The sequence below is a fragment of the Camellia sinensis genome, chromosome 12, assembly GCF_055761805.1.
Source record: "Camellia sinensis isolate YWXY chromosome 12, ASM5576180v1, whole genome shotgun sequence".
In the NCBI taxonomy this organism is placed as follows: Eukaryota; Viridiplantae; Streptophyta; class Magnoliopsida; order Ericales; family Theaceae; genus Camellia; species Camellia sinensis.
Genome location: NC_138972.1, coordinates 104,958,255 through 104,979,391, shown reverse-complemented (window position 1 = coordinate 104,979,391; position 21,137 = coordinate 104,958,255). Strand labels below are relative to the sequence as shown.

Here is a 21,137-nt window from a genome sequence, read left to right as displayed (position 1 = left end):
GAGAGGCTCCAAGAGAGGCCAAGATGGTCAGGGTGATGGCAAGAGACAGAGGGGTTCTAATCCTCAGCAGTCTTAGGGTGGTGTGGCTAGATCGACCTTTCCAGTGCCGAGTACGGGCTCTGGGAGAGATAATCAGGGAGGTTTGACTTGCTTCACCTGTGGCCAGCTGGGTCACAAATCTTCGGTTTGCCCGCAGAAGGGCGGAGGTCAGAGAGTTGCTTCTTCTTCAGCTAGACCGCAGAGTCAGGGTTTGGGCAGAGGGCAGCCCTTATCTTGCTATCAGTGTGGACAGCCTGGGCACCTGAAGAGGTTCTGCCCACAGTTGAGTGCCACTTCAGGAGCATCTGGTTCTAGACAGACACAGGGGTTTCAGCCAGCTCAGTCTGTGTAGGCCTCGAGGGCCAATCCGGGAGCTTCGTTATCCCAGACAGTGCAGCAGTCTTTTGCTCCTAGAGGTGAGCAGGTAGACTAGGGGCCTACAGGGCGCGTGTATGCTGTTACCGTGCAGGACCTAGTACCGGCTCCATCAGTAGTGAGAGGTACCTTTCTATTTTGCAACTCGGTTGCTAGTGTATTGATTGATACGGGTGCATCTCATTCTTTTGTATCTGCTGCATTTGCATCTGTTTTGGAATTGGAGTTAGCACAGTTAACATCTCCTATGTGTGGTATCGCCTATTGGTGGTGAGTTGATCTTGAAACAAGGTGTTAGGGGTTGTGATATAGAGGTCGCAGACCATAGGCTTCCTTTTCCGTTTGTTGTCATGCCCATGAAGGGTTTTGATGTTATTTTGGGTATGGACTGGCTATCGTCATACCGGGCTGTTATTGATTGCTACTGCCAGAGAGTCACTGTTTGTACCTTGAGCGGGGAATGGTTCCATTTCTTGGGGGACCAGGTTGGTAGTGTTTTGCCACCGGGGTATGATTCGCGAGGGCGGAGTGAGCTTAGTGGTCTACTTGCTAGCTTTGAGAGTGGTGAGTGTGATAAGACCCAGATTGTGTTGCCGAGGGTGGTTTGTGAGTATTCCGATGTTTTTCCCGAGGATTTCGTTAGTTTGCCACCTTACCGAGAGATTGAGTTCTCTATTGATCTACTGCCCGGCACAACGCTGATTTCTATGGCACCCTATCGTTTTGCTCCAGCAGAGTTGGTTGAGTTGAAAGTTCAGCTCCAGGAATTGCTAGATAAGGGTTTTGTTCGCCCTAGTGTTTCGCCGTGGGGAGCATCGGCCCTCTTCGCTAAAAAGAAAGATGGTTGCTTGAGATTGTGTATAGACTACCGGAAGTTGAATCGGGCTACGGTCAAGAATAAGTACCCTATGCCCCGTATAGATGATCTGTTTGACCAGTTGAATGGTTCCCGTTGTTTCTCTAAGATAGACTTGAGATCGGGTTACCACCAGTTGAGGGTCAGGGAGGAAGATATTCCTAAGACGGCATTCCGTACGCGGTATGGCCATTATGAGTTTCTGGTGATGCCATTCGAGCTTACCAATGCACCGACAGTCTTTATGGACTTGATGAACTGGATCTTTCGAGAGTTCTTGGATCGATTTGTAGTCGTTTTCGTGGACGACATTCTTATCTATTCGCCTTCTGAGGAAGAGCACGAGGAACACCTGAGAGTGGTGCTTGAGTTGTTTAGAGCCCATAGGCTGTATGCCAAGTTTGGGAAGTGTGAGTTCTGGCTAGGAGAGGTTAAATTCTTAGGCCATGTGGTATCCAGGGAAGGGGTGTCTGTTGATACATCCAAGATTGAGGCAGTGCAAGATTGGGCACAGCTTAAGAGTGTGTTTGAGATCCGCAGTTTTCTGGGATTAGCTGGGTATTACCGTCGGTTTGTGAAAGATTTCTCCAGGCTAGTTTCGCCGTTGACTAGATTGACGCGGAAAAGGGTCAAGTTTGTATGGAGTGTGACTTGTGAAAAGTCGTTCCAAGAGTTAAAGGTTCGATTGACCACCGCTCCAGTTTTGATTATTCCAGAGAGAGGGTCGGGTTACGCGGTGTATTGTGATGCCTCACGAGAGGGTTTGGGTTGTGTGTTGATGCAAGAGGGGAAAGTGGTAGCTTATGGCTCACGTCAGTTGAAAATACACGAGAAAAATTACCCTACACACGACCTAAAGTTAGCAGCAGTGATCTTTGCCTTGAAAATTTGGAGGCACTACCTTTATGATGAGAGGTTCGAGGTGTTCTCGGACCACAAGAGTTTGAAGTAACTGTTTACACAGAGAGACTTGAATTTGAGGCAAAGAAGATGGATGGAGTTCATTGAGGATTACGATTTTGAGTTGCACTATCACCCGGGGAAGGCCAATGTTGTGGCCGACGCCCTTAGTAGGAAATCCATTAGTGATGTAGCTTGTATAGCTATCCGGGAATGTGAGATGTTGGGTGCACTTGGCGAGTTTGATTTGCTAATGGGCGAATCCGTTGAGGCTGCGGCCTTATTTTCTGTTATTGTGCAGCCTACACTTGTGACACGAGTGTTAGAGGCACAGAGAGGTGACCTTGAGGTAGAATCCCTCCGGGAGAAGATCTCCGGTGGGAAGATTGAGAAGGATTTGTCTGTGTATCCCGACCAGAGTGTGAGATACCGAGACCGTTTGTTTGTACCGGAGTCTTGCCGAGAGGAAGTACTCCGAAAGTTCCATCATTCACGCCTTGCGGTGCATCCGGGAGGCACTAAGATGTATCGGAATTTGGGTTGCCAGTTTTGGTGGCGGGGTATGAAGAGAGATGTGGCTGTTTTCGTGTCTAAATGCCTTACTTGCCAACAAGTGAAGACCGAGCATCAGAGGCCAGCGGGTTTGTTGCAACCCTTGCCTATTGCCGAGTGGAAGTGGGAGCATGTCACTATGGACTTCGTTGTAGGTCTTCCGAGGACTCAGCGGGGTAGTGATGCCATTTGGGTGGTTGTAGACCGGTTGACCAAGTCAGTGCACTTCATTCCTATGCGCGTGAGAGATTCGGTAGATCATCTCGCCGACTTGTATATTCGGGACATAGTGAGATTGCACGGGGTCCCAGTGACGATCGTCTCAGATAGAGATCCTCGCTTTACTGCTAGGTTGTGGCAGAGTTTGCAGAGTGCCTTGGGCACTAGGTTGACCTTTAGTACGGCTTATCACCCTCAGACTGACGGGCAGTCCGAGCGTACTATTCAGATCCTTGAGGATATGCTTCGAGGTTGTGTCATTGACTTTAGTGGGACGTGGGAGAGGCACTTGCCCTTGGTGGAGTTTGCCTACAACAACAAGTTTAGCATCGGTATGGTACCGTTTGAGGCCTTGTATGGCCGACCGTGTAGGTCTCCAATGTGTTGGGCCGAGGTGGGTGATGCACCTTTGTTGGGTCCGGAGTTGGTTAGGGAGACGACGGAGAAAGTTGAGCTTATCCGTAGGAGGCTTGTTACAGCCCAGAGTCGCCAAAAGAGTTATGCCGACCGTAGGAGGAGGCCTTTGGCATTCGAGGTAGGTGATCATGTCTTCTTGAAAATATCACCTAGGCGAGGTTTGATGAGGTTCGGGAAGAGTGGGAAGTTATCCCCTCGATTTATTGGTCCCTTTGAGATCCTCGAGAGAATTGGAGAAGTTGCTTATCGTTTGGCTTTGCCACCACAGTTGTCCGGGGTTCATGACGTCTTTCATGTTAGTATGCTTCGGAAGTATGAGCCAGATCCATCCCATGTGTTAGATTGGATCGACTTGGAGGTAGATGAGGGTGCCTCGTATGAGGAGAGACCGGTGCGGGTCTTGGATAGGCGGGATCAAGTCCTGCGTGGCAAGACCATTCCTTTGGTGAAGGTTTTGTGGAAACATCACGGAGTGGAGGAAGCCACTTGGGAACGTGAGTTGGAAGTCCGTGAGAAATATCCGGACTTGTTTGTTGATGTGTAACCATGTATTGGTAATTTTGCAATATCGTTGAACTTTAAGAACATTATATGTGTCTTAAGTTGTAAAACATTGTGAATGTTTTGATTAATGGAAGTTTGTTTTAACATTGCGTATGTTAAGTATATTGTGGAAATGTAGGCATGATATTAATGTTGCATGTATTATGGAATTGTGAAAAATGAATTGAAATTGGTAAATTTCAAAGGAATGCACGTTGTTAATGCAGGTTATAATGTGTAATGTGATATGCCTCTTGAAAAGAGATGGGATCGACCGGTAATGGGTCGGGTTGTTTAATATTATGTTGTAATAATGTTGAGAATGGGGAAAACCTATTTTTGAAAAACTTATGTTTAATTTCGGAGACGAAATTCTTTAAGAGGGGGAGGTTATAGCGATCCCGGTTGTCCCTTTACTGTTCTGTTGTATTCCGGACTCAGTTCCGTGGAGTTGGTAGTTGTATCTATCTGGTTGTCGTCCTTTAATTCCATTTGTGTGAGTTTTAGGATGTTTTGGGCAAGGTTGTTACAGGTTGGTTAGGCCTTGGTTTCAATTCCTTGTTGCCCAGTTTTTAGGCGTTCTGCTCGAGCAGGTCTTCTTGCGCTCGAGCGGGGTTTACACACTTCCAGTATTTCGTGGCCCTACAAAACTTCTACAGGTGTGTTTTCTACGCTCGATCGGGTTTCTGGCGCTCGAGCGGTATTGTTGGCGCTCGAGCGGGTAGTCCTTTTTCGGTAAAGTTCTGGGAGATGAAAATCTGCACTCGAGCGGACTGGTTTTCACGCTCGAGCAGATGTGTTTTTGCTTTTGTTTCTTGGCGCTCAAGCGGTTATCTATGTGCTCGAGCGGTACCAGATGTTTGCGTTTTACGCTCGAGCGCTCTATTCTACGCTCGAGTGGGTCATGCGTATATGAGTTATCTGCTGGGTCATTTTAAATCACTTTTTCACTTTTCTTCTCTCTCTTACTTTCCCAAAAACCCCATTGTTGAACTCCTCACTCTAGAACTCTACCTTCTCTCTAGGTATTGATCTAGTAGGAGTGATTTCCTCACCTTTGGCCTTTACAAAAAGGCTGTTGATCGTCGAGGGCTATCTTTTGATCCGAGAAATTCGTGGTTTGGAGCATTTTCGTTTTCTTCACCTTCTTGGTTGGGAGTCATCTTTTGAGGTAGGAATAACCTACTCCTCACTATGGGCTTTGTCTTTAAATTTTAGTATTTTGAGATGTTAGGGTTGGTTTGGTAATTTTGTGAAAGTTTGGGGCTTTTGTGTAAATTTACAAAAGTTGAGATTTTAACTATATAAAACCTAGATACATGTTTGGCATGGAAAAGTGAAATTAATGTTAAAACATTAATGAAAATGGAACCTAAGGGTTGTAATGTTGATTATGGAAAATGCCCTAATTACATTGGTTACTTAATTCGCATAATTAATTATGAGAAATGAGAAATTGATTTGGAAAGGTATGAGATTAAAGGGTGTGGTTGGATTATTCATCGCTCACCTAGTTAAAATGTTGATTATATATCCATTGTTGCATTTATTTTCTGTATAGAAATAGCTGCTTTGGGCTATCGGTGGAGGATAGTCTTGATTGTTGTAGACAATGCATGATGATTAGGCAAACTGAAACTAATCACTGGAATGTGTCATTGAGTATGACGGTTGAAAGAATACATTAAATTTATGTACTGTGTGATGATGTGTATAATTATTGTTTATATGCATTGTGTCGTGTTGGAGGAGATAGGGGATGTACTCCACTATTTAGGGAAAGATAGAAGATGGACCTCTAAACCGGATGTTGTTGGGAGAAGATAGGGGATGGACTCCATAGATAGAGCTCATATGCTTATCTAGTAATGTGTCGACACAGCTCATATGCTTGTCCTTGAAAGTGTGATAGTGCTCTTATGCATATCTATGGAAGTGATGATATAGCTTGTATGCTTATCTGTTGATGTGTGATATAGCTAGTATGCTTATCTATTATGAAATGGGAAAGTGTTTAATGAGTTACTGTCTCATACAAGTTGTTTGGCCAGGTTTTGAGCCATGGTTATAAATTGAGAATTGAAAAGAATTGAAAAATGGACTGTAACATGGACTTGTATGTCATGAAACTGTAAAGCGTTATAAGTAAAAGTATCAGTGTTGGCCATCTATCAACTGCTAATCTTTTAGTCAGTGTTCATATTTGGTTTAGTGTATTTCTACTCGGCTGTGGCTCACCCTATATAGGAACATCATTTTCAGGTACAGGTAGCATGCCACCTCCAAGGACATAGCTTGGGAAGCTAGAGGCGGGCAAACTTTTGTTGTCTTATTTCCTTTTGATGTATTACATGTAGATCCAAGCCAAGGGCTTAATGTGTAATCGAGTTAGTACTCTCTTTTTTTGTAACCAAGTGTTAACTTGAAAAGCTGTTAGCCCGCAGGGTATTTGCTTTTGTTGTTAACATGTAATACTTTTGTAAAGAAATACTCTGATGAATTGAAGAATGTGGATGAGATTGGTTTTATCTATTATTTTGAGGGCGTTACATGTAGCCCTAATTTCAAAGACTTTTATGTAATAACTCATAAGAATTTAACAATGTGTATAGGAGTAGAGAAAATATATATATATATATATATATAAACCTCAAAAACATTGGCAGGAAAAATTGTAGAAAAAAGATAATGATAAAATCTATTATGTCCAATTTATTCCTGTTATTCATGGGAGAATGGAGGGAATAATCAATGATTCACCAAAAATAAAAACTAAAAAATAAAACTTAGCAGAAATGTCTAGGACAATAAACTTGGGTCTGGCCAATTCACAATCAATTTATATTCACCTCATCTATTTAACTTATGCTGCTATAGAATAGTTCTGAATTGAGGTTCTAATTTGAATGATCATAGAGATAACTTTCCAGCATCATGTATAAAGCTATTTTATATATTTGAAACTTGAACCAAATTCCTATACAGCAAAAGGATTATAAGTATCAATTCAAAACAAAGTCGTATATTGGTAAAAGATTTCCTTTCTCGTGTTATGCAGTTGTAGGAAACCCATAATTATATTTAATCTAAATTGGGTTCAAGGAGGCAAAAGCATCGTTACCTCTACTAACAGTGCCAACTTTTTGTGGTCTGCAATGAAGAAAATTAAGGTTCGGGATTGATTCTTTTGGATGCAAATATCATATCATATTCAGATTCATATCAGAGAGAGAGAGAGAGAGAAAACAACCGATAACAGAAGTGACACAATGTGTACATGCATAAAACTCCCTACCCACACATCAAAATTTGTACATTATTATCTTGATTTTGAGTTCATGAAGTGTAAATAAATATTTTGAAAGCACATTGGTAAGGGCATTCAATTTCAAAATAAAGGCCAAATTGATTAAATGGTGAGTTCCTTAATAATTGTAGTCACACAACAGGATAGACAATTTTTTCAAAAATATCCTTCGTGTAATATTCTAGAAAGGAAGGTTTTTTAATTGACGGCCAACAATACCTGGGAAATGGCATATTATTGGGAAATTGTTGCCCCATGAATGCCCCTGAAACCATAGAATTGGACATGACAAAAATATAGAAGAAAATTTCAAGTGAATGGAAACAAAAACAGAAGCTGATGGTGTGATTTTACCAGGAGATGGAGACATTCCCGAAGAAGGTACCTGTGAAGGTGGGTATAGATCCATAAGATGAAACCTGAGGCTGCATCAAATGGGAGGAGTGGGTATCTGCAGTTTGCAATAAGGCTGTAGGAGCTGACAAATTTGACAGTGCTCCTTGCACAGGCAACGTAGAAGGCAACTACATCACAGGAAAACACAATTTTTTGAGATTAAAAATTGATAATAATAAATAAATAAATAAATAAATTTGGCAATTTATTGTCTAGCTCAGCATATCTCTCACGCTTTTCTAAAGGTTTGTGCATATCTAGTTTTCATCATCCACCTAATTGTGCTTGTTCAACATATTGAGGAGTTTAGAAAGCAACTGGAACAAATATACAACATGTTCTGGATAAAATCAACTGGAACAAAAATACAACCTGTTCTAGATAAATTAAGACATGCACACAATAGGCTTTTAATATAAGTTAGTATTCTACAAACACTGAAATTATCAATAGAAATATTTCAGCTCAGCCACATGCTTGCAACTGTGCACCTAATTACTATGTAAGCCCGAATTTATCAGGACTTCCTTTGATATCATGCAAAATTTCAGCATGCATCACACACAGCTTAATATGACTGAGAAAAGTGTAGGAAAGGAGTAAATGTAAGGGCACAGATCAACACTTACTGCACTCCACTACAGTTAGTGTAAACAAAGGTCCAGAAAGTAGTGTACACATATTGTGGCCCCTGATTGAAGAACACATGTCAGCCATAGGCTCAGTTTCCCGCAGTGCACGTATCAGATTCTTTGAATGAGTTCCAATGGTTTGAATACTCACCTATGATGTATAGGCTCAGTTTGATCAACTGAACATTAAGATTTCACATCACACATCAAAATGAGTAATAAGATTTTACCTCACACATCAGATTCTTTGATTGAGTTCCTATAGAACAACTTGCATACTTTACTTTCCATTGGATTTTATCTGGTCAGCATTTTACTCCTAATTTTATAGATCTTTGACTTTTATTTTTTATTTTTATCAATCGATAAGAGAGTAATTAAAAATTTTAAAAATATTTATATTATCTAATAAGCCACTAGCATACAAAAATTAGAAAATCAATATAGTTTGACAATTGTAGGATCCAAGACTGGAATTGAACTTTTGTGAGCATTCACAAGCTGTTCAAATGTTGTACCAATCATCAACAGTTCTTTATAGCTTCCAGATTGAGTAATTTCTCCACCTTCTACAACCTAGGGAAAAAAACAATTTATTCTATGCAATGAATTGAAAGCTAGTATGTAAATACAAGAGTGGCAATTCAAAGTATTTGCAGGGAAAGGAGGCAGCAATGAGCTACCACCAAGTGGAGTGCCATCCTCTTTATCGGTGTGAATGGAGAAATTTGTATCTGGTCAAGGTTTTAAAAAGCGGTTGCGGTCGCCGTAACGGTGGCGGTGGCACGGTTGCGGTTGCAGGGTGTAAAGGCCGTAGTGTAACAGTTGCGGTAACCGGAACCGTGAATTTTTTTATTTTTCGCACAATTTGAAACAAACTTACGGATACGCATATTTTTTTTCCATGATCATATTTATTGGGTTAAAAATAAATATTGATCAATTTTTATAAATTTTAAAGTATGATCTAATATATTTCATATTTTTAAATTACTATAAACTGAGTTTTTTTCATTTTATTTTAATAATTAATGACTTTATATTATACAAAAAATCAATCACTAACTATTATATATAAGATAAATAATGACAAAAGTAAAAGAATAAATAAAAGCCTAAATATATATATACATATTTTAACCAACCCAAATAGATAATGACCACACTCATTATTATTATTATTTTCAAACAATATATAGATAGACACACACAAACAAAATGGTTGAGTGATAGCAGCTGAATAGAATAACATAGGTCTTACAACTTCAACGAATCAATAACATGTTCTTCATCTTCCCTCTTCTCTCTTTCTATCTCTTGCTTCTCCATTTTCTCTCTTTATCTTCTCTCTTCTCTCTATCCCTCTTCCCCCATTTTCAGCTTTTTTTTGTGTGTTTTTTGGAAAGAAACAGTTTGGAACCGTTACGTAACAGTGCGTAACAGGCCGTTACGGCTATTACGGCACCGTTAAGACCGCTACGGTAGCCGCTACGACCGACACACCTGTGAATCTCAATCACACTGCAAAAGCGGCCGTAACGGGTGGCGGTAACCGCCAAAACCGTTACGTATTGCGGCCGCTTTTTAAAACATTGTATCTGGTGATAAATCCATTAACCTTTCAGAAATAAAGTCATCTTCCATGCATTGATCATCATCTCCAAGACCCACTGGAACAAGATGCGTTCCACCTGCAAATGATAAACATAATCATGAGCAAAACATAAATAAACACTAACTCAAGGTAACAAGAGCACAATTGGAAGAGGCAATGACACTTTACCCATCACCTAAAGGAATATAATTTCTCCATTAATATTTCAATAAGTCATCTTTTCGCTCTTTGTTTATTTGTAAATGTAAAGCCCACTTCAATAGAGTTATATGGCATGATACTCAATTCTCTTGGCAATCACAACAATGGGATAGATGTAAATTGGAGTATGTCCTAGAGTGAAGTCACTTACACAAACCTCCACACAACCAAACAAGACCTACATTTTTTTGACTAGCAACAAATTGTTTATTTCTGTACTGTCTTAGCTATGCAAATAGTACAGTAAACATGTATATGTGCCTATGGTAACAGAAATTACAAGAAACTAGGACTAAAATATTATTACAACGCATGTTTCAAACAGAAGGCAATAGCATGCATGGTTAGGACTATACACAATGGTAACATTCAACAATTTATAGAGATGTAAGACACCACAATTTATCAAAAAAATTTAACGGTAATCAACAGAAGCAGATAAGTACTGCTATAACTTTTCCCATGTCCAATCCACAGTTTAACATTCACTATTTTAAGTCATCAAGAAGAAGTGCATACTCTGAAATTGCTTCATAACCATCATCTGCAGTGGAGATTTGCAAATGCAAAGGCAGAGGCCTCCATTCATGCCCAGAGATGGGAAACTGAGGTTTGTTGGCTTGTTGTATCCCTATTTATTCATGGATTTTGTTTAAGGCAGGCACTCCTTGAGAACCTCAAAGTGCTAGTACATATTACTCATTAACCAATGACCTCTTAGTGGCGGCTGTAAATTATATTTACACTCCCTCATTCATTTCAGCATAGAACAGAAAAGGTTAGATTAGTTTAGTTTTGGCTGATTATTTGGTTATCTGGATTATGAATTAACACCCAATACATGAAACTTTCACTAGTTTTGTTCAACATCTTTGCGTCATATCACATGTGCTGTATAATAGTTCACTTCACTGATAACGAAACTATTATGCTTTTTGTTTCAATAGTGGAAACATGTCATTTAACCCTCACCCCCTTATTTTTCTTGTTTCATTAATCAAGCTAGTTTATTTATATCCTGCTGAGAAAACTTTATTCTCTTGGAGTTGAGATATCAAGTCTGCGCGATACTGTGAAAAGGAATCGCATTGAACTTGGATTGTTGAAACGAGCGAAAACTCTATCCACAATTATTGAAGCCCATGTAAGCATACATTAATATCTTGGATAAATGCTATTATTTATTCGATTGATGAGGACATATCCTATGTTATCATTTTTGTGTTTAATTGCTAGTTAGTTCCCTGTCATCCAAACATCTCTCAAATGTGACTTTGTTGGCATAGACATATCTTGATACCAAAATTTTAGTCATGACGATAACTGAAGAAATTATTCTCAGACATATTTTTAACGAACTCTGGACCTGTGTAGCACTATAAACTTTTTGTCTTCAGCCTTCAGTTTACCATCCTCTGAAATGATTTTCAAGACAGAGACAAAAATCTTTTAAAATTATTTTACATTGCATTAATTCTAAATTGGCTATTTAACAAAAGATACAAAACTAGGCAACCTGTAGTAAAACCTCTAGCAAACTATAAAGTTAAGGAGAAAGAGGAGACCAAAGTCCACTTAAAGTTGACAAATCAAAAAGGATGTTGCCCATATATACAAAAAAAATTAGATTAGTTTAGCCTGTATTGTTATGTACTCCCCAAAATGTAATTACTGAAGTATAGATGTAATAGAAACAAAGAAACAATACAAACACAATCAAATAAAAACAAACACAAGCAAGCAAGATAAATAATAACACTATTATGATGCTACTAAGAGAATGGGAAGGAGGAACCTGGTTCTAGATCAACATTTTATTATGTAATTCCTTTTCAATCAATAAATCAATGACAAACTTGTTCCAGCCAAACCCAGCTTTGGCTGATGACCTTCAATACAATATTGTGAAAAAATATAATGAAAGATAGATGAGTGACCAAACCAAACCAAACGAAGCCTTAAGTCCCATCAAATGGGGTCGGCTACATGAATCCTTCTTCTCCACGCGGCCCTATAAAAGGCCATTTCATTAGTCAAATTAAGTAGATTCATATCATTATTTATAACGCTAGTCAACGTTAATCTAGGCCTACCCCGTCCCCTAACACTTCCATTTACCGTTACAGTATCGCATCTCTTCACTACTGCCTCTGTTGGTCTCCGTTGAATATGACCAAACCATCTCAAACGATTCTCTCTCAACTTATCTTCTATCGGTGCTACTCCTACCCATTCCCGAATACACTCATTCCTAATCCTGTCCTGTCTAGTCTTACCACACATCCACCTTAGCATCCTCATCTCAGCCACACTCATCTTATCTACATGTTGTTTCTTAGTTGCCCAACACTCCGTCCCATACAACATAGCTGGTCTAATAGCCGTTCTATAAAACTTACCTTTTAGTCTAGTGGGTATTCGTTTATCGCACAATACCCCAGACGCACTTCTCCACTTACACCATCCCGCCTTAATCCTATGGGCCACATCTGCATCAATCTCTCCCGCTGTTGTGATAATCGACCCTAAATAACGAAAATGTTCACTCTTAGGCAGTTCTTGGTTCTCAATCTTCACTTCTCCTCTGCTTTCATTGTTACTGTTACTAAATTTACACTCCATGTACTCTGTCTTAGTTCTGCTTATTCGAAACCCTTTAGATTCAAGAGCTTTTCTCCAGATCTCCAACTTTGTGTTAACTCCTTCTCTAGTCTCATCCACTAACACAATATCGTCTGCAAAAAGCATACACCATGGCACGTCATCCTGAATATTTATCGTCAACTCGTCCATAACTAAAGCAAAAAGATAAGGACTTAAGGTAGATCCTTGGTGTAACCCTGCAGTGATAGGAAATTCATTTGTTTCTCCAGCTGGCGATCTAATAGTGGTCACCACCCCTTCATACATGTCCCTAATCACGTCAATGTAGCCTTTTGTCACCCCTTTCTTCTCTAACGCCCACCATATTATATCTCGGGGCACTCTGTCATATGCTTTCTCAAGGTCGATAAACACCATATGAATGTCTCTTTTCTTTTCTTTATACTTTTCTATTACTCTCCTCAAAAGATAGATCGCTTCCATTGTTGACCTACCAGGCATAAACCCAAATTGATTCTCTGACACCTCTGTTATGTCTCGCAATCGACGTTCCATCACCCTCTCCCACACTTTCATTATATGACACATTAGCTTAATTCCTCTATAGTTGTTACAATTCTGGACATCACCTTTATTCTTATAGATTGGTACTAAAATACTCTTCCTCCACTCATCTGGCATGTTCCTAGTCAACAAAATTTTGCTAAACAACCTAGTCAACCAAGCAACTCCCTTTTTACCCAAACACTTCCAAGCTTCAATAGGGATATCATCAGGTCCTAAAGCCTTATTTGATTTCATCTTCTTAAGTGCAATCTCCACTTCAAAATTTCTAATCCTGCGATAGAACCTATAGTCTTGGTTTATCGTATTACTGATTATTTCTTCCCCTATTGTCGTACTTCCATGTTCCTCATTTAACAGTTTCTCAAAATAATTCTTCCATCTTTCCTTAATCTCATCGTCCTTCACCAATACCTTAGAATCCTCACTCTTGATGCACTTTACTTGATTAAAATCTCTTGTTTTCCTCTCCCGTATCTTAGCAAGTTGGTATACCCTCTTCTCTCCCTCCTTACTATCTAGTCTAGTGTATAGGTCATCATAAACTTTCAACTTAATCTCTCTCACTACTTTCTTGACCTCCTTATTAGCCAATCTATAGCTCTTAAGGTTTTCCTCAGTTCTATCCTTCTGCCACTTTTTAAAGAACTCTTTTTTTGCCTTAACTACCGCTTGGACCTCTTCCCTCCACCACCAAGTTTCCCTAGAGCTGGGTCCCGTTCCTTTCGACTCTCCAAGCACTTCCCTTGAGATTCTCCTCATACAATTGGCCATCGAATTCCACATAGTGTTAGCATCACCTTCTAAATCCCAAGTACCTTCCTTATCCATTCGATTCTTAAATATTTCTAGTTTATCCCCTTTTAAGTCCCACCATCTCGTCCTACGACGCCCACCATCCTTCCTAGCTTGGTATTGCCCTCTAAAACATAAATCTAGTATCAAAATCCTATGTTGAGAGACCAGACTCTCTCCAGGAATCACCTTACAATCATTGCATTTTAGGCAGTCTACTTTTCTCATTAAGAAATAATCTATTTGGCTCTTAACTAATCCACTCTTAAAGGTTATCAAATGCTCCTCCCTCTTCTTATACATAGTATTGGCCACCACCAGGTCAGAAGCCAACGCAAAATCTAAGATTCTCTCTCCAGCCTCATTTTTGTCACCAAAACCGTATCCACCATGCACCCTTTCATAACCTACTTTATCTATGCCCACATGGCTATTAAAATCTCCACCTATAACCAGGTTCTCTCCTACGGGTATCTCCTGTAAGATCTCATCCATGTGCTCCCAAAAATCCCTCTTAGTCTGATCATCTAACCCTACTTGAGGGGCGTAAGCGCTAATAATGTTCACTATATTCCCTCCAATAACTAATTTAACTAGCATAATCCTATCTCCTTTCCTAATGACCGCCACCACACTTTCCACAAGACCCTTGGCAATTATGATTCCTACCCCATTCCTGCGTCTATCCTTACCACTATAATAAAGTTTAAAACCAGTATCCTCAATTTCCCTAGCTTTCTCTCCCGTCCACTTAGTTTCTTGTATGCAAGCTATACTAACTCTCCTCCTAATCATAACATCTACCAATTCCATCGTCTTACCAGTTAAGGTTCCTATGTTCCAAGTGGCTATCCTAAACCTATAGTCTTGGACTAGCTTTTTTACCCGCGCTCGTCCAGAAAAACGCGAAAACCTTTGCCCATTTTTCACCGCACCCAGGCGTCGATGCGGCGCCCCTTGCTCACTTTTCGAAACACCCGGAGGCAGGCGCAACGCGTCACTTGAGGGGAACAACCTAGCATTTAAATGATTCAAAGTAGGATTCATTTTCATAAGGGATCCGAGCGGCTTTTTTACGTGTTGGCTGTCGGCTACCTAACACACAACCCTCCTCCTTAACCCGGGCTTGGCACCGGCGGAGTTGTTAACAACCCCGGCGGAGTTGAAAGATAGATGAGTGATAGAAAAAAAAAAAAAAAAGATCAAATTTAAGTCAATACCCAAATTAACCAATAGACAGACTGCTAATCACTACTGAGTTCTCCAATTAATGTTTATCATCTAAATAAACCAAAATATATTTTGATACATAGAAATTGACATAATGGTGAATGTATCCTCATATTTAGAAGCATTATAGACAAAAGAATATAGCTCCAGAAAAGTAAGAGAAACCAAATTCAAGTAGATTCTCATCAGTATAGTGAGTAAACAAATCTAAACAGAGTTGTTCAATAACACATGGATATAAAGAGAACAGGAATATGCGACGTATTTATAAAACGTCGTTAAATATTAATAAACGTGGCGTTTAAAAAAACGCCGTTAAAAAAACGCCGCTTAAACCCATTTTAGAAATCACTTATCTTTTCATTATAACATGTTAACAGTAAGAGCTTAGTTTCAACAATTAAAACTCATACTGCTTGACTAAAGTAGAGAGCACGTATGAGTAGGCTTGAAACAGTACAAACCTGTAGCAGTTTAAGACATAAAATATGGTTTTGTTAATTAAATATTTATTATATGACTTGAATTATTGTCACACATGGATATAAAGAGAACAGGAGACAGTAAACTTTGAGGTAATTTGAACCACATACAGTAGACTTGAATTAAATAGTACTAATTTCGTAGTATGTGAGTTCAACATGTGGCCATTGAAACTTCAAAATGTGGGTCTGCTTCTTACATAGTTCATTTACTTTAGTACTATTTTTCCTTCAGAAATAATTATTTTCTTTGGCACTCCTTTTTAATCATGCAATGTATTGTGCTAGTCTGAAAATGAATTGACTCTATTTGCATGTTTTAGCAAACAATATGTATGGAATATATGTATATATGTATGCAAGCAAACCTATCTTATACATAAAAAAAAAAAAACTAACCAGCCCTAAAAAAATAGAGTGATGAATAAGACAGAGCTGATCAAAGCTCCTTAGCTTCTATAGAGATCTGCAAGAACCACAAAACGAAATTTTTTTAAAAACAAAATTTTTACCCAAAAAATAAAAATAAATATAACCCAGATCAGAAATCAAGGAAAAAAACAAAAACAAAAACAAAAACTTGCCCAAAATTTCTCACTCCAAAACCCAGGAAAAAAAAGGGACAAAAAATAGAAATCAAACAGAGAACAATAAAGAGAGAACTTCAACTTGAGCTTGGCATATAAACAAACATGTAATACACAAATAAATCCAAATATTACACACAAGATTTGAAGGTAGAGAAAGTGAAGAGATTGGAGATCTGTACCTCAAGCTAAAGAGAAACTGGAAAAAGGAAAGTGTATATATGGGATTGTAAATGGGTAAGTGTATGTTCAGAGATCTTTCAACTTTTTCAACATAACAGATCAGAAAAGGATGTGTTCAAACATAAATCAACTCCTCCTCCTCCTCATCCCCTCTCTCTCTCCCTCTCTCATATTTACGAGAGATGTAAAGATGTGTTGACACCTTGGACAAAGTGATACAAACCCTATGGGTAGAACTTACCCACGAAAATCGGCTTGCAAAGGAGGGTGTCCAAACAGACCTATATTCACAAGGCCTCTGTGTTTTGATGTGGGATGATGGGATCATAACACAAGCTCCTTTAAAAAGACGTTTAAATAAGAAAATGGAATTTGATGCATCAAATTGCACTGGCCATTACAACATACAAACAAAAGATTGGCCTGTAACATAAAGTCATTGCCCAAATAACTTAAAACAGGACAAATATCCAAATAGGTTTGATTATTGATGTCCTATAGTGGCCTTATATGAGTTAATTGACTCATTTCATAAACAAAGATCATCTCCACATCATTACTCTTCACTCTTCAGAATCCTTTGAATTGTAATATGGATGTTTGATCAACTTCAAAAATGGAGGGCCAATCCAAAAAAAAAACTTCGATGATGGAAGGGGCATCAATTTAAGCCATTAAATATGCAAATGGCTCTCTTTGAGACAATTCAAGAACACCCAGAAAAGGGAAAAAAAAGATAAAAAAGAAAAGGAATAGCCAATCTTTGACCAAAATTACATGCTTCAAATATTGAATGTTCACTAAATCAAATATACAGCATAAAAAAATGTATCCAATCCTTGACATATACACACAAATTTCACATGCACAAACAAAATACATACAAAACACTGATGATCATGGACGAGAGAGAGAGAGAGAGAGAGAGAGAGAGGGTACCTCTTTATTCAAAATTATGATGCTTATCTTCTCACAGAGATTGAAAACCCTAAAGAACAAAATCCACAAAAATATCAAAATGCCAACCCCCAAAAAAGAAACGAGAAAGAAACAAAAGAAGAAACAACAATTGAAAAAATAAATAAATAAATAAAATTATAATCTTGAGTCACGTATCGATTTTTTCTTTTAACTGGAATCACAAATCGATCAATTTCAATTTCATAGTTCTTGGTTACAATTTCAATTTCAATAACCAAATCAAGAGAGACGAAAGGAAGAGCTTGTGAGAGACAGAGAAATCGATACCTCACTGGTGCAGATGGTGGTGGCGGTGGAGCTTCGAAATCGAAATCGAAATCATAGATTCAGATGAAATTGAAATCAGAGAAATCGAGCCGGTGCAGACGGTGCTGGCGGTGGAGATTCGAAATCGAAATCGCTCCGAATCTCAAAGATGAATTTGTGGGAATGATAAGGGCTTAGAGAGGGTTGAGAGAGGCGAGATTTGAAGCCGTGAGGATTCCAAATAAGATGAACTTCGAAATCAAAATCGAAATAGCCAAGATGAATCACCGAGATTGTATCATTTTGAGATGAATTGATCCATTGAGAGGGTTGAGAGAGAGAGCAAACGAGAGAGTGAGTGAGTAAAAGATTAGGGCTACAAAATGAGTGAGTGAGAGATTAGGGCTTCAGAGGCTCGCCCATTTAAGGGAGAAAGAGAGAGGACATTTGAAGGCGCTTTAAGACGCCTTCTGTTATTGAAACGGTATCGTTTTAATATTTTTAAAAAAATGACGTTTAAAAAATATCGTCGAATATTATAAAATATAGCGTTTAATAAAACGTCATTAAATGAACGTCGTCAAAACTCATATTTCTTGTAGTGAGTTCAACCAAATAGTTCCGAAACAATATATCCTAGAATTAATAGTCTTATAGATTACAATCGCCCCTTATTCAGTCCGTTCAAACAAACACACCCTAAGGGTAATGGCGTCAGTTGACCCCATCATGCAATAAGAAATCTTGAAAAATATATATATTTATATTATTAGTATTTTATTTAATACAGTTTAATCTAATCAAAAAATTAAGGGACCCCATTAGAGACTTTACTGTTTGAAAAGCTTAAATCATTTGTTTGGTAAATAGTTTTTAAAAGGACGCTGTTTGGCTTATGAGACTTATCATGGGTCCCGTTTTGATAATTTGAATTATTTATTTTATTAAGTATTTTATGTATTTTATTTATATAAAAAATTAAATCGATCTGATAATCCTAATATATTCAATTCATCGTGTTTGTCACAAAAAAAAATATACGACAATTGTGTTTTTAAAAATATATCATTTTTTTTTTGTGACAAACGCAATAAATTGAATATGTTACGATTATCGGAGCGGCCTAATTTTTTGTGTGATAAAACTACACAAAGTGCTCGACAAAATAAATGATTCGAATTATCAAAATAAGGCCCGTGGTGAGCCTCATGGCCCCAAACATCACCCTCCCGTTCAGATAAAGAACTGGAGGGGATCTGCTTCCTTTTTAAAAACAAATTTTGAGTTTTTTTTTTTTGTTTTTTTTTTTTGGTTTTTTTTTTTGGTTTTTTTTTTTGTCTTTAGTGAACTTTTTAAATATTCTTAACAATTTTTTAATTTTTGAATCCTCTTAATCTATATACATTTAAAAAGTAAAATATTTATAAAAATTTATTTTAGAAATTCACTAAACACACACACGCACACGCGTGCGCGCGCACACATACAAAAAAAATCAATACATTTATTAAATTTTTTTTGTATTTATTGAAATTTTTTATAGATTTTTTCACAAATATTTTTACTTCTTAGGTATATCTAGGTTATGTGCATTTTAAAAATTAAAAAAAAAAAAAGACTAAAATATGAGAACAAAATTCTAAAGATAACAAAACATGAATTTTTTTTTTTTCGAAAACTGACAATCAAATAAAGTGAATATTGTTCTTTTTTTTCTTCTTTCTTCTTGTTATACAATGTGCGGAACTTGAGCTTATAGAATGACCCCATCTATAAAAATTCTTGTTGTCGCTGAGTAATAAAGTTTCGGTGAGTACAAAGTCGAATCCAAGAGACCATAGTATTTTCGAATAAAAATTTAATTAAAAAAGATTTGAATGATTTGAGAGAATTAATTAACTGAAAATAAATTGAAATAACAATATATGAATGCACTAAGGGATTAAGAATTCATCACCAATTTTTATTTATAAACTATTTTGGATCAATTTCTATAACTCAATTGATGACTACAATAAAACAGTTATTTCAAATAATTAATATTTTCAAAATGTTGATTATTTTGATTGATTGATTTCACTATAAAAATCTACTTATTTAATGCACAAGAATTTTAAACTTTTATAGTGTCTAGAGTTTATGATAGAACCAAAAATTATACAAAATAAAAAATTTACCTAAAAATATTTAAACGAATCAATCACAATAATCTAACAATAAAAACCGTTGTTTACCAAAAAAAAATAAAAATAAAAATAAAAACCGTTATTGAATCCTAAAATACAAACAATCTATTTTGGTTTCACTCTTAACCTTAGCAAATAAAATTAGAACTCCATAAGACGGGGGAAAATTATGTATTAAAAACGACTAAATGAATTCATCTCTCCAAAAAAAGTGAGGTTTGAGAGTGATGAGTACATAGTTGATTATGAGCTCTCCCACGTTCTTTGACTCTGCATCACTCAGGAAATCACAAGAGGAAGAGGATCATCTGATCCGTAGCACTAAGAAGATCAAAAACAAGGATTCAATGGGGAAAAAGTATATGGATACCAACACTGAGTCTAACCCTAGAACAATCCCCTCTACATCTTCGTCAAATCCGCCAGTTGAAGCAATCAAGGTTAAGTCCTTCAAAGAGGCCCTAGCAGCTCCATAGAGTACGTATTTCTACTTTGATGCGATCTCAGACACAATCTCACCTAATGATGAGGATGAAGATGGGGATACAAACATTCATGAAGATCCACCACAGGGGACTGTTAATGGGATACCTAACGTCTCACTCCCCAAAAAGCTCCTGCAACAGATCCGACAACCATAGGTCAATACGCTCATCGTTAGGCTGCTAGGCAAGAGCATCGGTTATCGGCTACTCTGTATGAAGGTCAAAAATTTATGGGCCTTATAGGACGACTTCACAGCCATTGATTTGGAGAATAACTATTTTTTGTTTAAATTCTCTTCCCAGGAAGGTTGTGCGTAGGCGTATTCAGTTGGACCATGGGTTATTATGGACCACTACCTTACAATCTGTAAATGGAAGCCTGATTTCAAGGTGTCGGACGCTTTTGAAACCACAACTGCTGTTTGGGTTAGGTTTCTCGAGCTTCCGATTGAATACTTTCAAGAGAAAGTCCTCTACACCATTGCCAAACAAATTGGAAAGCCACTCAAGATTGATCTTACTACTGCTATGGCTACAAGAGGCAAATTCGCCAATGTTTGCATTGAAGTCGATCTCAGCAAACCACTCTGCCCACGATTTGTTTTAGGTAAGAAAAGTTATAACATTGAATACGAATCAATTCATTCCTTTTGTTTTTTTTTTTTTTTGTGGCAGGGTTGATCATCGGAAAGAACTCTGCCGATTTAAGGCAGCAAACCCAGTATCACATGAGAATCCCAAC

The 21,137-nt window shown here is 37.9% G+C and overlaps 1 long non-coding RNA gene across 1 annotated transcript; it reads right to left on the bottom strand.

Moving 5' to 3' along the window:
• Positions 1-9,828: 9,828 nt before the first annotated feature.
• On the bottom strand, positions 9,829-18,045 carry LOC145804236 (uncharacterized). Its single transcript, XR_014345864.1, has 4 exons — positions 17,746-18,045; positions 17,437-17,485; positions 16,127-16,193; positions 9,829-9,927 (listed from the first exon to the last, which is right to left on the bottom strand). It is a non-coding gene; the product is annotated as an uncharacterized LOC145804236 (long non-coding RNA).
• Positions 18,046-21,137: the final 3,092 nt, after the last annotated feature.